This window comes from Leptonychotes weddellii, chromosome 4 (genome assembly GCF_054177405.1).
Source record: "Leptonychotes weddellii isolate Sample4059 chromosome 4, ASM5417740v2, whole genome shotgun sequence".
NCBI classification, from domain to species: domain Eukaryota; kingdom Metazoa; phylum Chordata; class Mammalia; order Carnivora; family Phocidae; genus Leptonychotes; species Leptonychotes weddellii.
In genome coordinates, this window is record NC_138372.1 from 69956750 (window position 1) to 69978740 (window position 21991).

The following is a 21991-nucleotide window of genomic DNA, read 5'->3' on the forward strand; positions in this document are numbered from 1 at the left end:
TAGATATCTACTAAATCCATTTGATTACATAAAGTATGACTCATCAACCACCATTCACACACTCACATTATTTAGTAATACAGTTAACCTCAGTAATGTGAACATCCATCTTCTCTCTCCATTTAAAAAATGGCAACAGCTCAGGGCAACTGGCTAGCTAGTAGAGCATGTGACTCTTGATCTTGGGGTCCTGAGGTCAAGCCCCATGATGGCAGTAGAGTTTACTTAAAGAAAAAATTGGTTAAAAATGACAACAGCTCTGGCATGGTGTTTGTGGTTCTTCTTGACTAAACAGGGAAATATTAGTGCTGTAATGATTCACTTACAACCTGATTTGCAGAGGGCTACACTAACCTTGTGAGGTCTTGGGCAAGTCATTAATGGAATTCTGTTTTCATATAACAAAAAAATAATTAAAGGTTACATATTCATCCACAAACGTGCCAGACTCTACTATATCCCTGAAGATACAATCATGAATAACACAAGTAAGGCTCTCGAGTTCCAGATCTTATAGGCCAGAAAAAGAGAGGAAAAAAATTACTCTCTACAAGGGAATTGATGGGTACAATGGCTGCGGTAGAACAGAAGGCCAGAGGGACACAGAGGAGGGACATCCAACCCAGCCTGGGGCATATGAAGGGTCAGAGAGTGCTTCTTGCAGAAGGGTATGTCTAGGGCGAAGGATGGGTAGAAACTGGCTAGAGAAAGAGAAAGGAGACGGGAGAGTGTTCTGGGCAGCAGGAAAGGCAGGGCCACAGCCAGAGATAAGAGAAGTCATGGCAAAATCAAAGGATAAAAGACATTCATTTTGCCCAGGCCACAGAGTTTGGGGGAAGAGTGCATCTATGAGATAAAAAGAACTGCCTAATATTAAAGTGTAATTGTTTAAAAGTAAGTACTCAGTATGACTAGTCTGGATTGTGTAAATATATGACTTACTAGTAATGATGGAGCCTACTAAAAAGTTTCTAGGATGCTTCTTATGTGCAAAGCACTGTGCTCAAAGCTGCAGATGACATAAAGGTGAAAAAACACCTCCATACTTTCAAACAAGTTTGCAATCAAGCAGGGCAGGTAAACAGGTAAACAATTAGAAATCTGGGACAGAATGAAGTGGGTCCTCTAGCAGACATATCAAAAAAGTGCTGTGGGAGACCAGAGAAATTGTGATTGGACCTAGGGGTGAGGGTGGAACTTAGCAAAGACAGTTGTTGCTGAGCCGGAAGATGAAGAATGGGTAGGAGTGATCCCATTTTCATTTTCATATATCTAAATGAGCATATATTAAGTTATCCAACAACAGAAAAGAGATATCATAATCTTGCTTATAGGTAAGTGCCTTATAAAAATAACATATATGCACATTTATTTCTTTGTTGATTTTTTCTTATTATTAAAAATAAAAGAAGATGTTCTACATGGTATAAAGTGTGAAAATAAGCTAGCAAAATAAGGATAAAAGAGCCATAAAACTGGAAAAGACCTTAGATCATACAGCTTCCTTTTATTGTTTTTTTTTTTTTAAGATTTTATTTATCTGAGAGAGAGAGTGAAAGAGAGAGAGAGCACCAGGGTGGGGAGAGAGAAGGAGAAGCAGATGCCTCGCTGAGCAGGGAGCCCGATGTGGGGCTCGATTCCAGGACCCTGGGGTCATGACCTGAGCAGAAGGCAGACACTGAACTGACGGAGCCACCCAGGTGTCCCATCCTTTTATTGTTTTTTTATACATAAATCTCAAGTCCAGAAAGTAAAGAGACCTGCTTAAGATCACAGAAACAGTTTAAAGGTAGAGACAAGACTTCTAGACTTGCGTTTCTACTGCACTCAGGTGCCTTCTTTAGTAAGAAATCTGCAAGTATTAAATAAACAAAAACTAGTTTACCATAGAGAGGTACTAGATAATTTTTATATACAGTATATAATTTTTATACACACGTTGGTTTTTTTTAAATTGTATTTTATTATGTTATGCTAATCACCATACATTACATCATTAGTTTTTGATATAGTGATCCACGATTCATTGTTTGCGTATAACACCCAGTGCTCCATTCAGTATGTGCCCTCTTTAATACCTATCACCAGGCTAACCCATCCCCCCACCCCCCTCCCCTCTAGAACCCTCAGTTTGTTTCTCAGAGTCCAAAGTTTCTCACGGTTCGTCTCCCCCTCCAATTTCCCCCCCTTCATTTTTCCCTTCCTACTATCTTCTTTTTTGGTTTTGAACTAATTTGTTCATCAACATTGCAAACGTTAAAATTAATAAGTAATAAATTAAGGAGAACTGTTTTAGAGCAAATTAAAAATAAGATGGCCACAAAAATTCAAAGATATGTGATAATATTCATAGCAAATTATTAAAAGAACACATAAGTATCACCTGTTGGTTGTAATTTAATTACATGCTCAGAGGAAAAAATCAGCAAAGATATATTTTAATGTTCTGCCTCTTTCTAGAATGTTTATAAAGATTATTGCTAAATCAATTAATGTGTGCTGGCTATATAAAATACTAATGAAATAAAGAGAATTCATCCGTCTAGGCCTGCTTTTCCAATTTTCTATAGCAGTTATTCACCACAACCAAGACGGAAAAATGAATGACAGTTTATGATTCAGAACAGATGAGTGATATAGTGGAGACTTTTATAACACATAATTGTATTATACAAACCAAAGATGATCCTGGCATTCTTTCTATTCTTTGTTCTTTATGCTTTAAAAATGATGACTTCTCCCTACTGTGATTTATGGTGCTTCCTGGCCCCTTAACATTTTAGAACACACCCATTCGGAGTTGTCTGTAAGATCCTAAATGTCACAACCCTCTCCCTTCCAATGGGAAGGCCTGGTCCTCAACTGTCCCACCCTACCTTCCTCACCATCCACCCAACCCAGAGCATTTTTTTTTTTAAAGATTTTATTTATTTATTTGAGAGAGAGAGAATGAGAGACAGAGAGCATGAGAGGGAGGAGGGTCAGAGGGAGAAGCAGACTCCCCGCCGAGCAGGGAGCCCGATGCGGGACTGGATCCCGGGGCTCCAGGATCATGACCTGAGCCAAAGGCAGTCACTTAACCAACTGAGCCACCCAGGCGCCCCAGAGCATTTCTTGATTCATCTTTTCCTCCCATCCCATGTCCAATCCAGTAGTAAGTTTTGTCAGCACTACCTCCCAAATAGATTTTGACTCTGAAACCCACTTAGCACTTCCTCAGCTAGGAACCTAGTCTGAGTCATCAGCGGCCCTCACCTGGAACATTGCAACGGCCTCTTAGGTGCTCTTGCCTCTCAAAACCACATCCTTCACTTGGGGCCAGAGTAAGGCCATTGCCCTGCCCAAGCCCCCCAGGAGGTTTCCATACACCAAGGACAGCCTCCAAAGTCCTTAGCTTGGCCAGAAGGCATCACAATTTGGACCTCACCTGTTTCCCAGGCTACCCCTCCATTCTCCTTCCCTGCCTTTGGACCCTCTGGCCTTGATTTTTGTTTACAAAATAAGCACCATCTTCTTAAGATTCGTTTCCCCTGGGTCTTTGCATGGCCACCCCTTTTCCTTAGTCTTCCTTCAAATGTCTCCTCTTCAGAGAAGGCTCTTCCTACTCTGGCTGAAGAAGCACCTCTGCTCCTTCTCTCCCGGCACCCTCCTTCATCTTCCCCATGATACTTATAAGTCAATAAAATGATCTTCTCCATTCCTTTTTAACCTGTGTAATCTCTGTCTTCCCTGACTGTTCCACAAGGACAGGAACTCGTCTGTCTTGCTCATCACTCTATTCCCAACTCTAAACAGGGTCTGGGACTCACCACGTGACTGCCAAGCCCTGACATCCCTTTCTATGAACACCTTTGTGTTCTCTGGTGTAGCAGGAAGAGTGGAGTTTCGCATGAGGAGATAGGGTTTTGAATTCCAAATTGATCCTCTTTCCTGGCCTTGGGAAAGTATTCTCACCTGCAAACCCAGGCAGAGTTCTTACACGAGGAGGCTGTTGTGAGGTTTAAGTGAGGTCACGACTGTGAAATGCAATCCTTAATACAGAAACTGGCACACAGTCAACATAAGTTAGCATTAATAATGTTTCTGCTCGGCATAGGACAGTGGTCAAAGTCAGGAAATGTGAGTTCTCCTTCTTCTTCTCCTTCCTCCTTTTTTCCTATTGAGTCATTGATTCATAGACTTACTCATTTCAAAGGTATCTACACTAACTCTAGGGTTTTCCATACAAAATAAGAATAGGGGAGACCAACAGACTCTTTCCTATTGATACGTGTCTCCTCGTCACTCATTCCTGTTCACTGTGCTTCTGAGTCTTGGGTAAGGAGTGGCATGATGAGCCCGCTGCTGTTACTGTCCCACGTGTTGAAGATCTGTGCTGATTGGGCTTTGGCAAAACTTTAAAATACGTCTCCCATCTTCTGTGATAGTCAACAGCGGGTCAGCATGGTAAGGTTCAGACACTTCTCCTGCTGCTTCCTCTGTTCTTCCCCAAGCTCATCTTATGGACTGAATTAGGATCAGATGTGTCAACCCCTAAGGACCATGGCTTCTTTTCCCTTCATCGACATGACAGCCGACTCCTGTCTAGGGCGCGACCAAGGGCACTGCTCAGCGTGGAACTTCTGTGTGGTAAAACTTTATTTGTAAAGCTTTTCTCCTGTTGGATCCTACGTTTAGCCATAGATGGAAATAAGGTAGTGCAAAAGTGGGGACGCCCAGGACCTTAGTTTCAGGGTTTCCACCGGTATGCTAATTGTTTCATGACGTGCGAGTGATTTAGTAGAGATGTGTGCAAATTCTGTAAAGCAAATGAATTCCATACTGACCTCTATGGTGTAAGGTAAGCTGTAACTACTGGTGCTTATGTGAGCCATGAGAAGTGCTTTGTAACTGCAGCCTTGAACCTTTAAAACAGGTCATTGACTTCATTTCATCTCGTTCTATCAGTTAGCATTAATTTTGCTAAATTGCAGTTACTTATTTTTATGCTAGTCCTGAAGGGTAGTACCATATATTAATCATTTCCGTACACCTAGCATATAACTGACACAGTAAGGGCCAATTACAGTAAGTATTGGTTGAACCACGGAAAATATATGTGCCTTGGCTATATCCATACACCCATATTTACCAGACAAATGTCTGCTTGAATCAGCAGCTTTAAAGGCTGACCTGTATCATTATATAGAAAAAAAATCAAGGGGACTTAAAACACATTTTGTTTCTGTCACTGATCCCTCACATCTGTATGGTATTCAACCATTATAAAGCCTCTCCACATACATCAACTCATTCAGTCCTTAGAACAATATTAAAGTCTCAGACCTAAAGATTACGTAGTTCCAAAGACCAAGTAACAAGAGTGGACACATTCTGAGAAGGTGGGCCTCAATCTGACATTTACTACAGACTCGACTTTTAAGAAAAATCATAGGAATTTCGAGACTTTTATTTTGTTATTATTTTTAATATTTTTTGGAGACTTGTTTTTCTGATAGCAAGTAGACATGAAATCAACAACTTGGTTATTTGTTCTATTTTGCTCACATCATAGATTCAACATATCTTAGAATTGAAATCTTTCATCCATTCCTTAAAAAAGGGTCTTTCAGCTTTTGTTTGAATGCTCAGTTCTAAGAATAGGAGCATCTTATTTTGTTGAGATAAAATCTCCATCTGGTAACTTGTCTCCATTGGTCCCAGTTCTTTCCTCCATCAGCACAGACACTCAGTTCTTCCACCGCTCCTTGTATGAGATGGTGTCCAGGTTCCTCGCTGTACCGTGAGTGCATAAAAGCTCAGGGTCTGGCATCAGGGCTTGTTAAGTGACCTCAGTCACTCGTTATGTGCCCACAGTGAGTGACTATGAGGATTAAAAGTAACAACCCATGTGACATGCTTAGCCCAGGACTCAATAAACTCTTCAAGTATATTTTATTATCACTATTAATCTTGGTCACCCTATGAACATACTCTAGTTTGTCAGTGTGCCTCTTAAAATTCAGCCCCCAAATTCAGACAAAATATTTCAGATGTAAGTCATATGTTTAGTAATTAATGAATTTGATTAATGTTCCCCTAAAACTTGGCAGAAGAGAACATCTCTTTCTATATAATAAACAAACCATATGCATAAATACCATGACTTGATTCAGACATGTAAATAGAGACATGATCGTCTAACTTGGAGCAAGTTATTTCTCCCCAGCTTTAAAGAGAAATAATTGACCTACCTCGCTGTATAAGTTTAGGTGTATAGTATGATGGTTTGATTTGTATATACTGTGAAATGATTACCACAACAGGATCAGCTGACATCCATCTTCTTTTATAGATACAATAAAAAGAAAGAAAGAAAACAAAGAAAAAAGAAAAAAATTCTTATGGTGAGAACTCTTAGGATTTATTCTTAAGTTTCTCATATATCGTACAGCAGTGTTAGCTACAGTCATTACATTGTAAGTACATTCCTAGTATTTAGTTATCTTATCACTGGAAGTTTGTACTTTTTGATCACCTTCTTCCAATTTCCCCTCTTTCCATCCTTTGCCTCCGGTAGCCACAAGTCTGGTCTCTTTTTCTATGTTTTTTTTTTTTTAAGATTTTATTTATTTATTTGAGAAAGCGAGCGAGCATGAGCAGGGGGTGGAAGGGGGGAGGGACAGAGGGGAAGGGAGAAGCAGGCTCCCCGCTGAGCAGGGAGCCTGATGCAGGGCTTGATCCCAGGACCCTGAGATCATGACCTGAGCTGAAGGCAGATGCTTAACCGACTCAGCCACCCAGGTGCCCCTATGGGTTTTTGTTCTTGTTTTGTTTTATTTTGTTTTAGATTTCACATATGAGATCATACAGTATTTCTTTTTCTGTCTGACTTATTTCACTTAGCATAATGCCTTCAAGATCTATCCATGTTGTCACAAATGATAGATTTTCCTCATTTTTTATGGCCAAATAATATTCCATTAGACATACATTCACCACAATTTCTTTATCCATTCATCCCTTGATAGACACTTAGGTTGTTTCCATGTCTTGGCTACTGTAAATAATGTTGTTATGAACATGGGGATACAGGTATCTTTTCAAGTTAGTGCTTTTGTTTCCTTTGGATATGTTCTCAGGAGTAGAATTGGTGGATCCTATGGTGTTTCTATTTTTAATCTTTTGAGGAATCTCCATACTGCTTTCCTTTTTTAAAAAAATTATTTATTTGAGAGCACAAACAGGGGGAGCGGCAGGCAGAGGGAGAGAAAGAAGAAGGCTCCCAGCTGAATAGGGAGCCCAATGCCGGACTCGATCCCAGGACCCTGGGACCATGACCTGAGCCAAAGGCAGACACTTAATGACTGAGCCACCCAGGCACCCCCTCCATACTGTTTTCCATAGTAGCTGGACCAATTTACAACCCCACCAATGGTGTGTGAGGGTTCCCTTTTCTCCACATCCATGCCAGCATTCATTACCTTTTGTCTTTTTGATAATGGCCATTCTAACAGGCATAGGGTGATATCTCAATGTGGTTTTAATCTGCATTTCCCTAGTGACTAGTGATGTTGAGCATCTTTTCAGGTACCCATCAACCATTTATATTACTTTGGAGAAATGTCTATTCAGGTACTTTGCCCATTTTTAAATTGGGTTGTGGGTTTTTCTTTTTTTTAAAGAAATAGGATTGAATTTTTTACTGTTTTTATTTTAATTCCAGTATAGTTAACATACAGTGTTATATTAGTCTCAGATGTAAATATAGTGATTCAATAATTCCATACATCACCCAGTAGTCATCACAACAAGTGCCCTCCATAATCTCCATCACCTATTTCACACCTCCACCCCCCATCTCCCCTCTGGTAACTATCAGTTTGTTCTCTAGTTAAGAGTCTATTTCTCCATTTCTCTCTTTGTTTTGCCTTTGTTCTTTTGTTTCTGAAATTCCACATGAGTGGAACCATGCTATTCATTTTCCTCTGACTGACTTATTTTGCTTAGTATTATGCTCTCTAGCTCCATCTATGTCATTGCAAATGGCAAGATTCCATTCTTTTTATGGCTGAGTAATATTCCATTATATATATACCACATCTTCTTTATCCATTTATTTATCAGTGGACATTTGGGATATTTCCTGTGTTTTTTTTTTTCTATTGAGTTGTATTAGTTCTTTATATATTTTGGATATTGACCCCTTATCACATATATGGCTTGCAAATATTTTTTCCAATTCCGTAGTTTGTCTTTTTACTTTGTTGGTGGTATCTTGCTTTGCAGAAGCTTTTTAGTTTGCTGTAGTCTCAATTGTTCATTTTTTATTTTGCTTCTTATGCTTTCAGAGTCATATCCAAAAAATCATTACCAAAGCCCATGTCAAGGACTGGAGTTTTCTTCTTTCACCCAGTAGTCATCACAACAAGTGCCCTCCTTAATCTCCATCACCTATTTCACACCTCCACCCCCCATCTCCCCTCTGGTAACTATCAGTTTGTTCTCTATAGTTAAGAGTCTATTTCTCAATTTCTCTTTCTCTTTTTGTTTTGCCTTTGCTCTTTTGTTTCTGAAATTCCACATGTGAGTTTTCTTCTAGGAGTTTCATGGTTTCAGGTCTTATATTTAAGTCTTTAAACTAGTTTGAGTTAATTTTTGTGAGTGGTGTGAGATATGGGTCCAGTTTCATTCTTTTACATATAACTATCCAATTATCCCAGCACTGAAGAGACTGTCTTTCTTCCATTGAGTATTCTTGGTTTCCGTATCATATATTAGTTGACTGTATTTGCTTTGGTTATTTCTGGGCTCTTGATTCTGTGGGTCTATTAGTCTGTTTTTAATGTCAGTACCATACTGTTTTGATGTCTATAGTTTTATAAGATAGCTTGAAATCAGGAAATGTGATACCTCCTGGTTTATTCTTCTTTCTCAAGATTTCTTCAGCTGTTCAAGTTCTTTGTGGCTCCATATAAATTTTAGGAGTGTTTTTTTTCTACTTCTGTAAAAACTGTCCTTGAAATTTTGATAGAGGTTGTATTGAATCTATAGATAGCCTTTAGTAGTATTGATATTTTAACAATATTAATTCTTCCAATCCATGAACATAAGATATCTTTCCATTTACTTTTGTCTTCTTCAATTTATTTCATCAATGCCTTCTAGTTTTCAGATTAGAGATCTTTCACCTCCTTAGTTAAACTTATTCCTAAATATTTTATTGTTTTGATGCTGTTATAAATGGGATCAATTTCCTTCCAGATGAATTTCCAGAAATTTCACTGTTAGTGTATGGAAACACTACTGATTTTTGTGTGTTAATTTTTTATCCTACAATTTTACTGAATTCATTGATTAGATCTAATTTTTTTTTTTTTGGTTGAATCTTTGAGCAAGTTATTTTAAGGATTTGTTTCCTAAGGTGATATAAGACTCTGTGGTTTGACCGATACTTAAAAAGCTGCAAGAATTCTTACACCAAATGTAAGCAAAAGACTTGCTCACACCAACCAAGCCTGTTCTCTCACTTCAGCCGTGGATATTCCCCAGCAACAAAATTGAGTGCTGGGACACAGAAGAGAGTACACTGGGAGATGGGAGTTTGTAATCTCATTATCAATAGCTAACATTTTATGACCATAGTGGCCTACTGTTTTAATATTGCAGCACACTAGGCTGTTTTTCACATACATTGTCTTCAGCCTGGAATTACCTATTGGAAAAATTCATAGGTCCTGCTATTGTTATGATACTGTGTTATAGACTAAAAGCTTTCCTTTACTCAGGTAGGAGCCAAACAAATAAACAAAAGTCAATAGTTCCCCCATTTCCTACTCCCTTTCTTCCATCAACTTAGAAAAGGAAATCAATACCTTCTTGTATCTTCATAGAGTCTCATGAAAGTACCATGGATGGATGCAAGGAGAGATTACATAGCTAAGTGCTTAGATGCTTATAGAAAAATAGAAGGGTAGATAGAGGGGTGAATGGTAGGAAAGAGAGGTAGATAAATGATAGATAAATAGAGAGGCAGATAGACAGATAGATATGATAGAATGAGAAATGGAGGATGCTATTATAGAAAACAACTCCGGCTGGATGTCAGGATACTTGAATTCCAATCTTGACTCTGCCATTAACTTGCTTGTGATTTCACTTAGTCCTTTAAACTCCCTTGATTGGTGCAGTAAATTAGAGGTGTTGCCAACCAGCATCTTGGGTCATATTGGTAGGTCCTGAACCCTTAACAGACAGCTCTGTAAGTCCATCATCGCTGCCCTATTTGCCACCTTTCCTCCCTGTCGATAGTTTGCCAGGATTCTTAGTAGGAGGTATACTTATTACCTACCCCTCCCAACCATACTCTCAGAGATGCCCATTTCCAGAAACTGGAGGTGGTTTGGGGTATCTGGGACCAAATGATGTCTAGGTTCAAAATTCTATGCTTCACCATACATAAACATAGCCTCTTAAAATTTGCCATTCAGAATATATTTCCTTTGAATGCAATCCTTTCTGTGAACAGTAATTTTTCTAAAGTCTGAGGAAAAGGCCTGCTTTTGTAGCTCCCTGGTTTTCTTGGGCCCAGACCAGTTGAAAGTGCTCAAATCTTAGGCAAAATCATGACATGTGGAAATTTACATATAGCTTTCCCTTTCTATGCTATATTTCCTGCAGTGACAAGGGCTCTTGAAGGGACCTGATAACTTCCTGCTCTTTTAACTCCCAACTCCCTACAGAATAAGAGAAAGTCTGATAATTAGTAAGTGTACATTACAAGCTCCTACATCATTATGGTGGGAAGAGGCTTACGGATTTTGCAGGAGTGTCTGTTGTCAACTCAGTTTCACCACCACGTCTTCCAGCCAGGAACTACATTTCTCCCAACCCCTTCCCCATATGGTCCTGGTCAGAGTAAGCATCTCTTTCATGAAGAGACACTCCTGTGAGAATTGACAGGCTGAAGAGGAAAGGCCATAACTTTCAGGATGCATTTCAGTTAGATGCATGAGGAGATGTGAGGTTCTAAAGAATTACCAGTTGAGATTCTAAAGAATTACCTCAATCATTGCTACAGACTGAGAGAGAGGGCAGGAACTTTCCAGAGGTCCTTAAAATTTACTCTACTAAATCACCTGCTTAAGTATGGCACCCTGAGATCATCACTGGTGGCTTCCCTGATCTTGGTTCCCCTAACTCTTCCAGTGGTTTGTTATGCCTCTAATTTCCTGCATTGAAACTCTTCATAGCTGAAATACACAGTGGCTTCTGTTTTCCTGACCAAAACTGGACTCCGTAGGCATTACCTGATTCAACTATTTATGGGTATGTGAGTCCACTTTGTGACATATCTGGTGAGTTGACATTCAATTTATTCTTAAACACTTAAAGCAATATGGAAATTGCTTACTTTGGAAACAGCCCATTTCCTGGGACGCCTGGGTGGCTCAGTTGGTTAAGCGTCTGCCTTCGGCTCAGGTCATGATCCCAGGGTCCTGGGATCGAGTCCCGCATTGGGCTCCCTGCTCAGCGGGGAGCCAGCTTCTCCCTCTGCCTGCCACTCCCCCTGCTTGTGCTCTCTCTCTGACAAATAAATAAATAAAATCTTAAAAAAACAAAAAACCAGTCCATTTCATTAAAGAATTGCCCAAATTGTTAGAAAGCATATCACAGTGTAAAAAAAAAAATGAGCTCAGATTTTTTTTTAATCACTAAAGCCTGACTTTGTAACCTGTTTGCCCCTTAGAAACACTGGGCAAGTTGCAAAGCTTCTCAGTCTCTGTTTTCTTTTCTGCAAAGTGAAGGCAATAATTGTACCTACTTTTCAAGGTTGTTATAAGGACTAAATGAGATCAAGTTTAGAAGCCATCTTTTCCTTACACTAAGCACAGATTGGCATTCATACAACTTTCACTCCTTGGGCCTAATTCTGTCATCTGGAGTCATGCAGGCAGGGACGAGGCTGGCCCACAGAGCACCTCTGTCAGAGTGAAAGGCTGACTCAGCCTGGCATTGGGGCACATTGTTTGGTGAACAAAGCAAGAACTGGCTTTCAACCCCCACTGCCCCTCAGCTGAGCACCCTTGAGCACCCTTGAGCCTGAAAAGCTAACTACTGGGTCACTGCAGGCAGATTAAAGATAATCTCTCATGAAAATCCTTCATATATATCTTAAGACATCTCTCAATTCCTCAACTCACCTTTCCTTTTCTCTCTAAACCAAACATTACCAATTGGATGAGGACTGCCCCCATACTGAACAGTGCACTCTTCATTAATGAATGATTCAGCCAGAGGATGGATAAACAGGAAGACTAATTACACCATCTAAGAGTTGTTCACACTACGGTGTCACCTTAATTGCACATGTGCATTTTTAAATGTTACTGTAGAGGTTTATCCTCTTGTTGAAGCTTGTTGGACATCAGGGACAATGTGGGGATGGATGTGTGGGTGTCTCCTGCTGAGTATGAGAAAGGGGAAGGTGTGTGGAATCCTCACTTGGCCTGCCCAACTACACCTAAGGGGCTCTCTGGTTTCATCCTTGAGGTCAACTAGCCAGGGGAGGGTGGGGCCAGGGGTTGATACCTACTTCCCCTCCAGGTGGTTGACCCACTTCAACTCTTATTGGACCCAAGGCAAGAGAACAAATGGAAGCCTATAGATCATAAGTCTAAATATTACGAAGTTATAAATAAAGCTAAAAACTGCTAAATAAAGTATGTTCTATCTTCTTACCTTGACAAATAAATATTCATAATGACAAAATTGAGAAAATGTGTGTAAAATTATTTTTTATATAACTGACAGCAAAGTATCAAAGATGACTGAATTAATTATTATTGTGCATGTCTGGGTGTTCTGTTGATGAGCTGGTGATACTTGGATGAGTAATAAAGACATACATAATTCATTATTATATATTTGTTACATAAAATTAACTTGTCTTGCCTTCATTTTAGCAAAATTACTAATTATATTGGTATAACTAAGATTTTCACATGTGCTATTGACAGCAATGACAAATTAACCAGTATTTCTTGAGTCACTGTAGTCCATATATGTAATATATATATATATATATTATTTCATTTCAGTTTGGAGAAATTTTACTCTGCTAAGACAGGAGCAATGGGAATTGTCAATAAAAGTCTTAAACCAACACTTGAATTAGAAAATGAACTTTACATATGAATTTTACATATGCTCAAAAAACTGTAATGCAGGCACATGTAACAAAATAGCACTTTTGCAAAAAATCTTTTGAACTATTTTAATATCAAATGCACTGCTTTCATTTTTAACATGAATATGTTAAAGGAATACCTTTTGTAAAGGAATATCTTTTAAAGCAATATCTAGATATATACAGTATTACATTCTTATTTTACATTTTGTAATTGGGTTATTATAAAGGAAACAAAATTAGTAGGGCATTACTTATTCAAATCTCTTTTCAGTTAAGACCATACTCTCATCTATGATGGCCAGAAACATAGTCTCCATAAAAATTAGAAATTATTGAGAATTATTTATACATTAATGATGTCTGGTTTTTAACCAAACTTTTACATTATTTAAATAGAGTTTAATTTTAATTTTAGAAAAATTTAATTATCTTATTAAATATTTTCATAAAAGCAAAACTATTTGCAATTCTAGTGTTCAGAGGCCATCTAGGTACCAATGTAAAGAAGAGGTACCCTATGCCCTAGAGGTTACATCTAGCCTAACAAATACAATTTTAGGAGTGATATGAATTGTTGCAAAATGTTCCTTTCCTACTCTAGCCAACTGTAGTGAATGCTGCACCAGATCCTGAGTACCTGGATCCAAGCTGGAACAGAGAGAAACAAGAAGATGGATGCTTGGTGCTATTGGGAGATGATACTTTATTATGCAAAAATCTATAACATTCACACTGTATGAGAGGAAGAATTTGACAAGTTCATTTGTCTTTTCTCTTACCTAACTGCTTTTGCCAGTCAGATTCTCCTTGCACTCCGGGGTACCATCTGACTCCTGCATAGAGGGTAGCTCTGTCCACAGACCCTTGTGGCTTCAGACGCTGTTGAAGGGACAAAGGGCAAGAGATGAAGAGACACATTCTCCTGGGTCTTGAACTGTGTTAGTCACCACAGTGGGTTACCCTGTGTCAATGCTAATTACCAATCCTGGGTGATAGAGTTGTCTGTGTGCTCTTTAATACATATGTTTTTGTGTGTGTTTGTGATCTGTGGAGCCCCAAAGGGTAGTACTGCTAGGAAGCTTCCCTGCTGTCTGTGGAGGTCTGACTGAGTCTAGCACAGGAAGCCTATCTATACCTTAACCCAGGTCACATGCCCCTGGGCCTTTTTTGCCTGAAGGTTCAGTCTCTTCACTCACCTTCTGCTCAAAGTCTTCCACACACGTCTTTTTGTTTGGAGCGTCTTTGAAGCTACCGATCAAGAATTATTGTTTTTGAATGACATTACATCCCCCTTTTTGATATTCTAAAATGAATTCCTGTAATTATAAAGTTTCTGGCAAAAATTTGCCTATTAAGGGAGGCTTTACTGTAATTCATAAACTATACCCTGGACACCTACCTTTTCTAGAGAAGGGCACAGACATACCTCCTTTAGGACAAACTCTCCTTTCTTCTTCTCACAGTCCAAGAATTAAAGAAACTTTCAATAAACAGGAGTTCTTGTTTCTTGGTTTTGTTTTTGCTATTTTTTTTAAGAATTTACTGTTATGACATACTGTGTTATATGTCATGAATCTACTGATCTCAATGAAGCTTTCAATACTATGTTGCAGTTTAATAAGATCAAATGTACTTAGTAATCAAAATAATGTGAGGAAAGTGCTTAAAACAGTGCTTAGCATGAAGTAAGTACTCAATACATGTTAGCTTTATTAGGATTACTATGATTATAAATTTAGATATGGCTTCCTATGTCCCTCCACACAAATTCTCTCCCATGATCATGCTGATCACCTCGTGAGGTATGCAGGGCAATTATCTCCCTTCTACAGATGGTAGATCTGAGAGTCAGAAAGCTGAAGCTAATGGAAGATCCCATACTTGTGCATGGTAGACTACAGCCCGAGTTCTCTGATTCTTACTGGTCGAACAGAAGCAGTGGCATCTTTTGCCCAAAGCAGTTAACTCCCCCCACCTTTTTTTTTGGCTTTCCACCAAAATAAGTGCCACAATGGCCTGCATATAGAAAAACACCTTGAGCCTAACACATACATAACATGGGCAACAGTTTCAAAATTCTGAGTATGGATTTAAGTAGGATGAAGTTAAGTATATAGGACATGAGATTCCAAGAGTCCTCCTTCAGGGAAGTGTAGGTCAGAACTGTGCCTGCCTTTTGAGGGTAATGCCAGCAGGTCACTGATGCAAGCAGAATGTAATCCGCAGATGGAGCTCCCACGGAAGTACCCCAAATCAAAGTTAGCACATGGCTGAGAGCTGCCGGACACTTGGCTTTACTTTTCTGGCGCCCCCAATGATGGACTTTCCCACTGTCCTCTCTACAAATGTTCTCTTTGTTTTCATGAAAGTTCTCATTAGGAGGACTGAAAGGCCTTTCTTCTGACACTAGGCATTCCCTATTGACTCTGGCCCCCTCCCAACTTCTCCTTCCATGTCCTTTTATTGCGTGTATGGTACCTACTACAGCATTTAGCGTTGCAGTGTGTATCTCCGACAACAAATGAGGCTTCTCTCCACAATTAGATTTTAAGCAACTTAAGGGAAAAGGCTACATATACACTTTTATGTCCCTCATCGTACCCAGCACAATGCTGAACATGGATAGGGGTTCAATCACATTTGTCAATTCTCAAACTTTTTGTGTCATGACCCTTTTACGCTCTTAAAAAATCACTGAGAATCTAAGGAGATGTTGTTTATGGGATTATAGCTATCCAACACTTACTGTATCAAAAATTAAAACTGAGAAAATTCTAAAATATCACTGCAAAACAAGACAACAAAAGTGTGCTTTTTGTTGTGTTTCTGCATAGTTGCAAGGAAAATTTTAGGTTTTCAAAACAACAGTTCATTGGACAATACTGAGGTTACAGAGACTATACCAGGTATATAATTGAAGATAACTACTTAAAGCACAGAAGTACTGAGAACAGTTGAGTTAATCTCAGAAAATGCATGTGTTTATACCCTAAATTTAACTGTCTTAGAACATTCTAGAAAACACAAGATTACATAAGGATAAATTCCACAAATTGTCAGAAGAATGATATTACCCCATATCAAGCAGTCTTTGGAAAACTCCACTGTACACACATGAGAGAATGAGTGAAATAGGCCAAAACTATTTCAGTAGTATTATAAAAAAAATAAATAAACAAGAGTTTTGGCTTCATGGATCCCCTAAAAGAGTCTTGGGGACCCCTAGGTGTTCCAAGACCAGACTTTAGAAACCAGTGGATTAAATTATAGTCTTGGTTAGTTAGACCACTTAAAGGTGCTCATTACACAAAATTACTACTAGAAAATGATTGGACCATTAGAATCTATATTCCAGTGATTGACATTTGTAGTAGTTACATAGTGCTGAAATGAGTTAACCATCTATTTGTATTGGTCATTTAAGTACCCCTAAACTTAATGGCTTAAGTTCATAAACATGTATTATTCCCAGTTTCTGTGGATCCAGAGGCATAGTTTAGTTAGGTGCCAGTGACTCAAGTTGTCTAATGAGGCCCAGTGCCGTGATCTCACATGAAGGATTACTGCAGGAAATCTGCTTCCATGTTCGCTTATGTGGTTGTCAGCAGGTTTTGGTTTCTCAGAGACTATTGAACAGAGGCCTCAGTTTCTCACTGTGCCTGGAGGTCCTTGACACACGGACTTCTCCATAGAGCAGCTCAGTGACAGCTGGCTTCCCGCAGAGCAAGTGAGCGAGAGTGAGACAGGGGTCCCAGGATGAGAGCCTAATCTGGTGACAAATTCTGTTTCTTAGAAGCAAGTCAACAAATCCAGCCCACACTAGAGGGGAGGGGACTTCCAAGGATATGACCACCAAGAGGCTGAAGTCACTGAGTCCCACCTTAGGGCTACCTATAATAGCATTTTCTTTATTGGAAAGGGAAAGGTATGATTCAAGGAATGAATGATAAGCAAAGAACCAGTTTTCCACATTGCTCTGTTAGTCTTATGCCCAGCTTCCTCTTGTTATCACGCCATTCCTTTCTTGCATGGCTTGAACTCCTGCAACCAGTGAAGTGGCTTTATACTGGTGAGAAGAGCCTACTGAGATAGTTGAAGATTAGAACTTTACAGCTTTAGTTCCTCTTATTTAGGTTTCATTGGTTTGTCTATTATAATAAACATTTCTCATTCTGGGGTGTGTCAGACTACTAGCTGTCCTTCAAAATCCATCTTTTCCATATTTCTGGGCACATGACCACCCAGCAAGCAATTACATTTCCCAGCCTCCTTGGCAGCTAGAAGTGACTATGAGCCTGAGGTTTAGGATAATGGGATGTGAGAGAAAGAGATGTGTGCAACTTCAGTGTCATCTCCAACTTAAGAAGGGCTCCACATGCAGCATTTTGGCTCATCACCGTCCCTACCAGCTGGAAATGATGACAACTTGAGCAGCCTTGGAAGCCATATGCTGGGGATGGCAGATCCGCCCCGGCTTTATGGAGCAGAGCTACCCCTCCAGCCTGAATCAGCCAGACTGTCCTTTGAAAGAGAACAAAACTTCTATTTTATTTAAGTCACTATTTGGGGGGCTTCTTTGTTATTCTCCAGCTATTATATTTGAGATAAATTAGACTAGAAACCAAGACAGAACTGTTGCACTCTTAGTTTAAAACACCATTTTAGTCTATGGTGGAGGATATCGTGTAGATGTGGGGACAGGGGATATATGGGAACTCTTTGCATTCTCCACTCAATTTTGCTATGCACCTAAAGCTGCTTTAACATTTATCAATTTAAAGCAAACATTGTTGCAGTGCCTGGGTGGCTCAGTTGTTAAGCGTCTGCCTTCGGCTCAGGTCATGATCCCAGGGTCCTGGGATTGAGCCCCGCATGGGGCTCCCTGCTCAGCCGGGAGTCTGCTTCTTCCTCTCCCACTCTCCCTGCTTGTGTTCCCTTTCTTGCTGTGTCTCTCTCTGTCAAATAAATAAATAAAATCTTAAAAAAAAAACCTATGAGTTTAAAAAAAAACCACTGTTTTCCTCTTAGTAAGTAACAAAAACTATTTTATTCAGTCATTCATTTATATCATTCAATAAATATATAAGCACCTACTATATACCAGATACACTGGAGATATTGTAGTGAAAACCACAGTCACATTCTTTACCCTTGTGGAATTTTCTGGTTAGGGAAATCAAAGTTAAATAAGCAATTATTTATGCTTTAATTAATTACAATTGTGATTAATGCTAAGAAGGAAAGTATGAGTGCCTTGTGAGTATATAACAAGAAGCCCTAAGTCTATGAAATTCTAATGGAGATCATGTTTTAAAATAAATTTTAAAATAATTTTTAAATTATTTTAAAATAAATGCTCAATGAAAATAATTTCATATTGCAACACATTTTTATTTTTTGAAAGAGATGCCTTGGCGGTAAAAAAATAAAAGTTGGCACGTGACCTTAGCCTCTGTTTCCTCATCTGTAAAGTTCAAAGATACAGATAATTTGCATATGGTATTTAGCTTTTCCTCTTCTTACATCTCTATCCCCATACCAGATCTTCACCTGCATAGTAAGACCTAATTTTTAAAATTTTTTTAAATTTAAATTCAATTAATTACATATACTGTATTATTAATTTCAGAAGTAGAGTTCAGTGATTCATCAGTCTTATATAACACCCAGTGCTCACTACATCACGTGCCCTCCTTAATGTCCATCACCCACTTACCCAATCCTTCCACTACCCCTCCCCAGTAAGACCTAAATTTTTTCAACAGCTATAACAGTACCAGATTTAGATAAAAGACATTTTTTGTTCCCAAAGAATAATCTAAATATATATGGAAAGGGTCATGTTAATCCATGTTTCAGTGAGATAAAATGGGCCCAAAGGAGAAATCAACCTAAGATCCGGGAGAAATGAGTTCAAGGTCAACTTGACATTTCGCTTTTTGTGTTGATCTGTTAAAAAAAACAACAACAGAGCAAGATATCTCCTCTTCTGACACTCTGCTAACATACTGATGACTCAAGTACATTTCTGAAATGCTTTGAGCTCTTGGAGGTTAGACAGGCCCCAAGTAATACATCTGGGGTAAGGCCTCCTGAAGACAAGCACTTAGTTTCTGCCAGTTGTGACATCAGTTGTCCTTCTGCGCTTCTGTAATTCTTTCCCTGTGGAGGTATCATGAGAACAGGCTGGACAGCTAAAACAGAGATAAGCTCAAGCTCTGGGCCTATGAGGAGTCAGAGAGGCAGTATGTGATCAATAATCACATAGGCACTACACCCAACTTACTTGGTTCAGACTCTGGGTCTGGCACTTACTAGCTGTGTGACTTTGGGCAAGTTACTTAACTTCTCTATTCCTCTGTTGCCTCATCTGTAAAATGAAGGTAATAGCATTGACCTCAGAAGTTGTTGTGAGAATTAACTCAGTTTTAATTCATGTAGAGTTTTTAGAACCCAGGGTCTGGCATGCGGCAAGTGATTATTAGTTATTATAATTAATCCCACTTGGATAAGATTTTTCATTTATAGTAGTTAGAACATTTTAAGTTGGGTTAACCCAACAAAGGGGGGGTGACTATAGAGGCCAAAAAAATGCAGAAAAGAGTTCTTTGAATAATCAGATATATTGTTCCCAGAGAAAACTCAGTTTGCTTCATACCAGACCCCAAAGCTCTGCCTGGCCTTGCCTGTCCTGGTTAGAAAAAGAAAGAGAAAGGTCACTCCTTGTTTCTTGCTCTTTACTTGATAGAGAGGAATTCTGGACCCTTGAACTTAGAGTACGGCCATGGGCCAATGAAGTTTTCCCACCAAAGCCTACACTGTACTTGAAGATACATCCTTCCTGGTCCATTGTTTTTCCTCCATCACTGGTAAGAATTTAAAATCTTATCAAAATCACCAGCCTTTCCCAGCAAGTCACACATCCCCAAAGCCAAGTTCGATCACACCTCTCAGTGAAGGGAACCTACTCTCCAGAAAGACAGGGTCGGCAGCTCCTCAGCACAGCGTAAATTAATATCACAGCTGCCACTTTCGTAAGAAAATCAAAACCAGCTTTTCAGTTTGTAAACATAAACTTCACAGACCACTGTAGGAAAGAGTGTTCCTAAGTATTCTGAATTTGCAACACCCAGAAAAACCTTCAGAGTGTTATTTACAGTATTTGCTTCATAGGGAGGAGAATTAACGTTTCAGCAGCTCAGGGAACCAATGCACAGATAGGAAAGCAAGCAAGCAAATTATTTAATAATTACTTTTAAAAAATGTGTCACTGTGCAGAAAAGTGTTTGGAGATACACGGAAGGCCTGTGTCACTGTCTGACACTTCTTCATTATCACTTCACTAGCCATGAATCCAGGGGGTGGGAGCACAAACCCTTAGTATTTCTGACTTCCATGAAACACTTTATACAAAAATAATGACTTCCGTGCTTGGAGCCCCACCCCAACATTTTAGAAAATATCATGTTCTTACCTCAAAGCAGTGCTTTTTGTAGCTCAAAACATTTGAGGTGCTGTTTATTGCATTTTGTGTTTAATGCATTTAATTTGCAATTCACTCACTGTTCTTGATGAAGTATTATCAATAACGCATTCTTCCCATATTCTACCTTTAAAAAAACAAAACAAAACACTCACAATGGGATAAAGTAAAAACACATCGACGGGAAGACTGTCTTCACTTGGCAATGCTGAGTGAATTTGAGCTTTCCCTTTCCACAATGCAGCCACCGCTATGGAACTCCGAGGGCGGATTACTGCTTTTCTGGTACTTGAGTATATCAGAAAACGGATTTGCCGACAACAGCTGCAGCAAATTCCCCTGACTGAGAAGAATTACAAGTATTATCACCTAGATCATTAAACTGGGTTCATAGATTGCAGAATGTCTTCAATCAATTCATCTTAGATAACTTGAAGCCAGCTGGACCCCCTCAGTGAGAACTTGACTTAATTGGCCAATAAGTGGCTGAAAAAGGTGCAGGCTATTTGATAAAATTACGGACTGAGCAGGTGATTACAGTTTGGAGAAGCACCGAGTGTAGACTGCAGGTCAGCCCTTTTGGGGAGGGCTAAGTTAATGTCCACTATTAAGGGCTGCTGTGAAAAATGGTGGCTTGCTTGGAGCTCAGATGGAAAAGAAGATCCAGATCAGGCTTCAGCTGATGGAGTGGGTGAGAGGCACACATTTATCATCTCTTTGGCCTCATTTCTGCCTTGGTAATAGTCCCACACTAACCACTCCGGCAGTTGCCTGATTTTCTGTCTCCCTTTCATTTTATTGGCATAACTAAAAATATTGCCCTAGCCAACAAATCCATCTGGAAGGGAAAAAAACACTTTTTCCTCAATAATGTCCCACGAGTCTTTTCCACCGAAAGGTTAAGGAATCAAGAAGTTGAAGAACATAACATTTATACATACATATCAATAATTATTCTCCTAGTGAGGGGGTGGAAGTATGATTGTTTGCATGTTAGATGTCTACCTTGTTATCAGTACGGTTTAAGAAAATGGGCAAATCAAAATTGGAATATGTTAGCAAACTGTTGGCAGAAATTAGTAAATAAAAACTCTTTCTTTGTGTTGAAACAAAGGTTTCTTAACATAATGCTTCCGTGGCATTTTTCCCCCTGCCACTAAACGTTTTAGCCAGTTTGCAAAAAAAAAGAAAACTTTTGACAGATTTAGTTCAAGATTTCAGGTTAACAGACCTGCAACAACACATTGTCACTTGAATTATTGGTGTTAGACAATAATATGGCTTTATTCGGGGGGAAGTCCCAAGATGAAGGTTCCAGCACAAAATGTACTCATTTA

The 21991-nt window shown here is 39.2% G+C and overlaps 1 long non-coding RNA gene across 1 annotated transcript; it reads right to left on the minus strand.

Annotated features, from left to right (window-relative positions):
- Positions 1–5987: 5987 nt before the first annotated feature.
- On the minus strand, positions 5988–21540 carry LOC145721116 (uncharacterized). Its single transcript, XR_014144582.1, has 3 exons — positions 20646–21540; positions 13951–14050; positions 5988–6325 (listed from the first exon to the last, which is right to left on the minus strand). It is a non-coding gene; the product is annotated as an uncharacterized LOC145721116 (long non-coding RNA).
- Between the last annotated feature and the right edge of the window lie 451 nt (positions 21541–21991).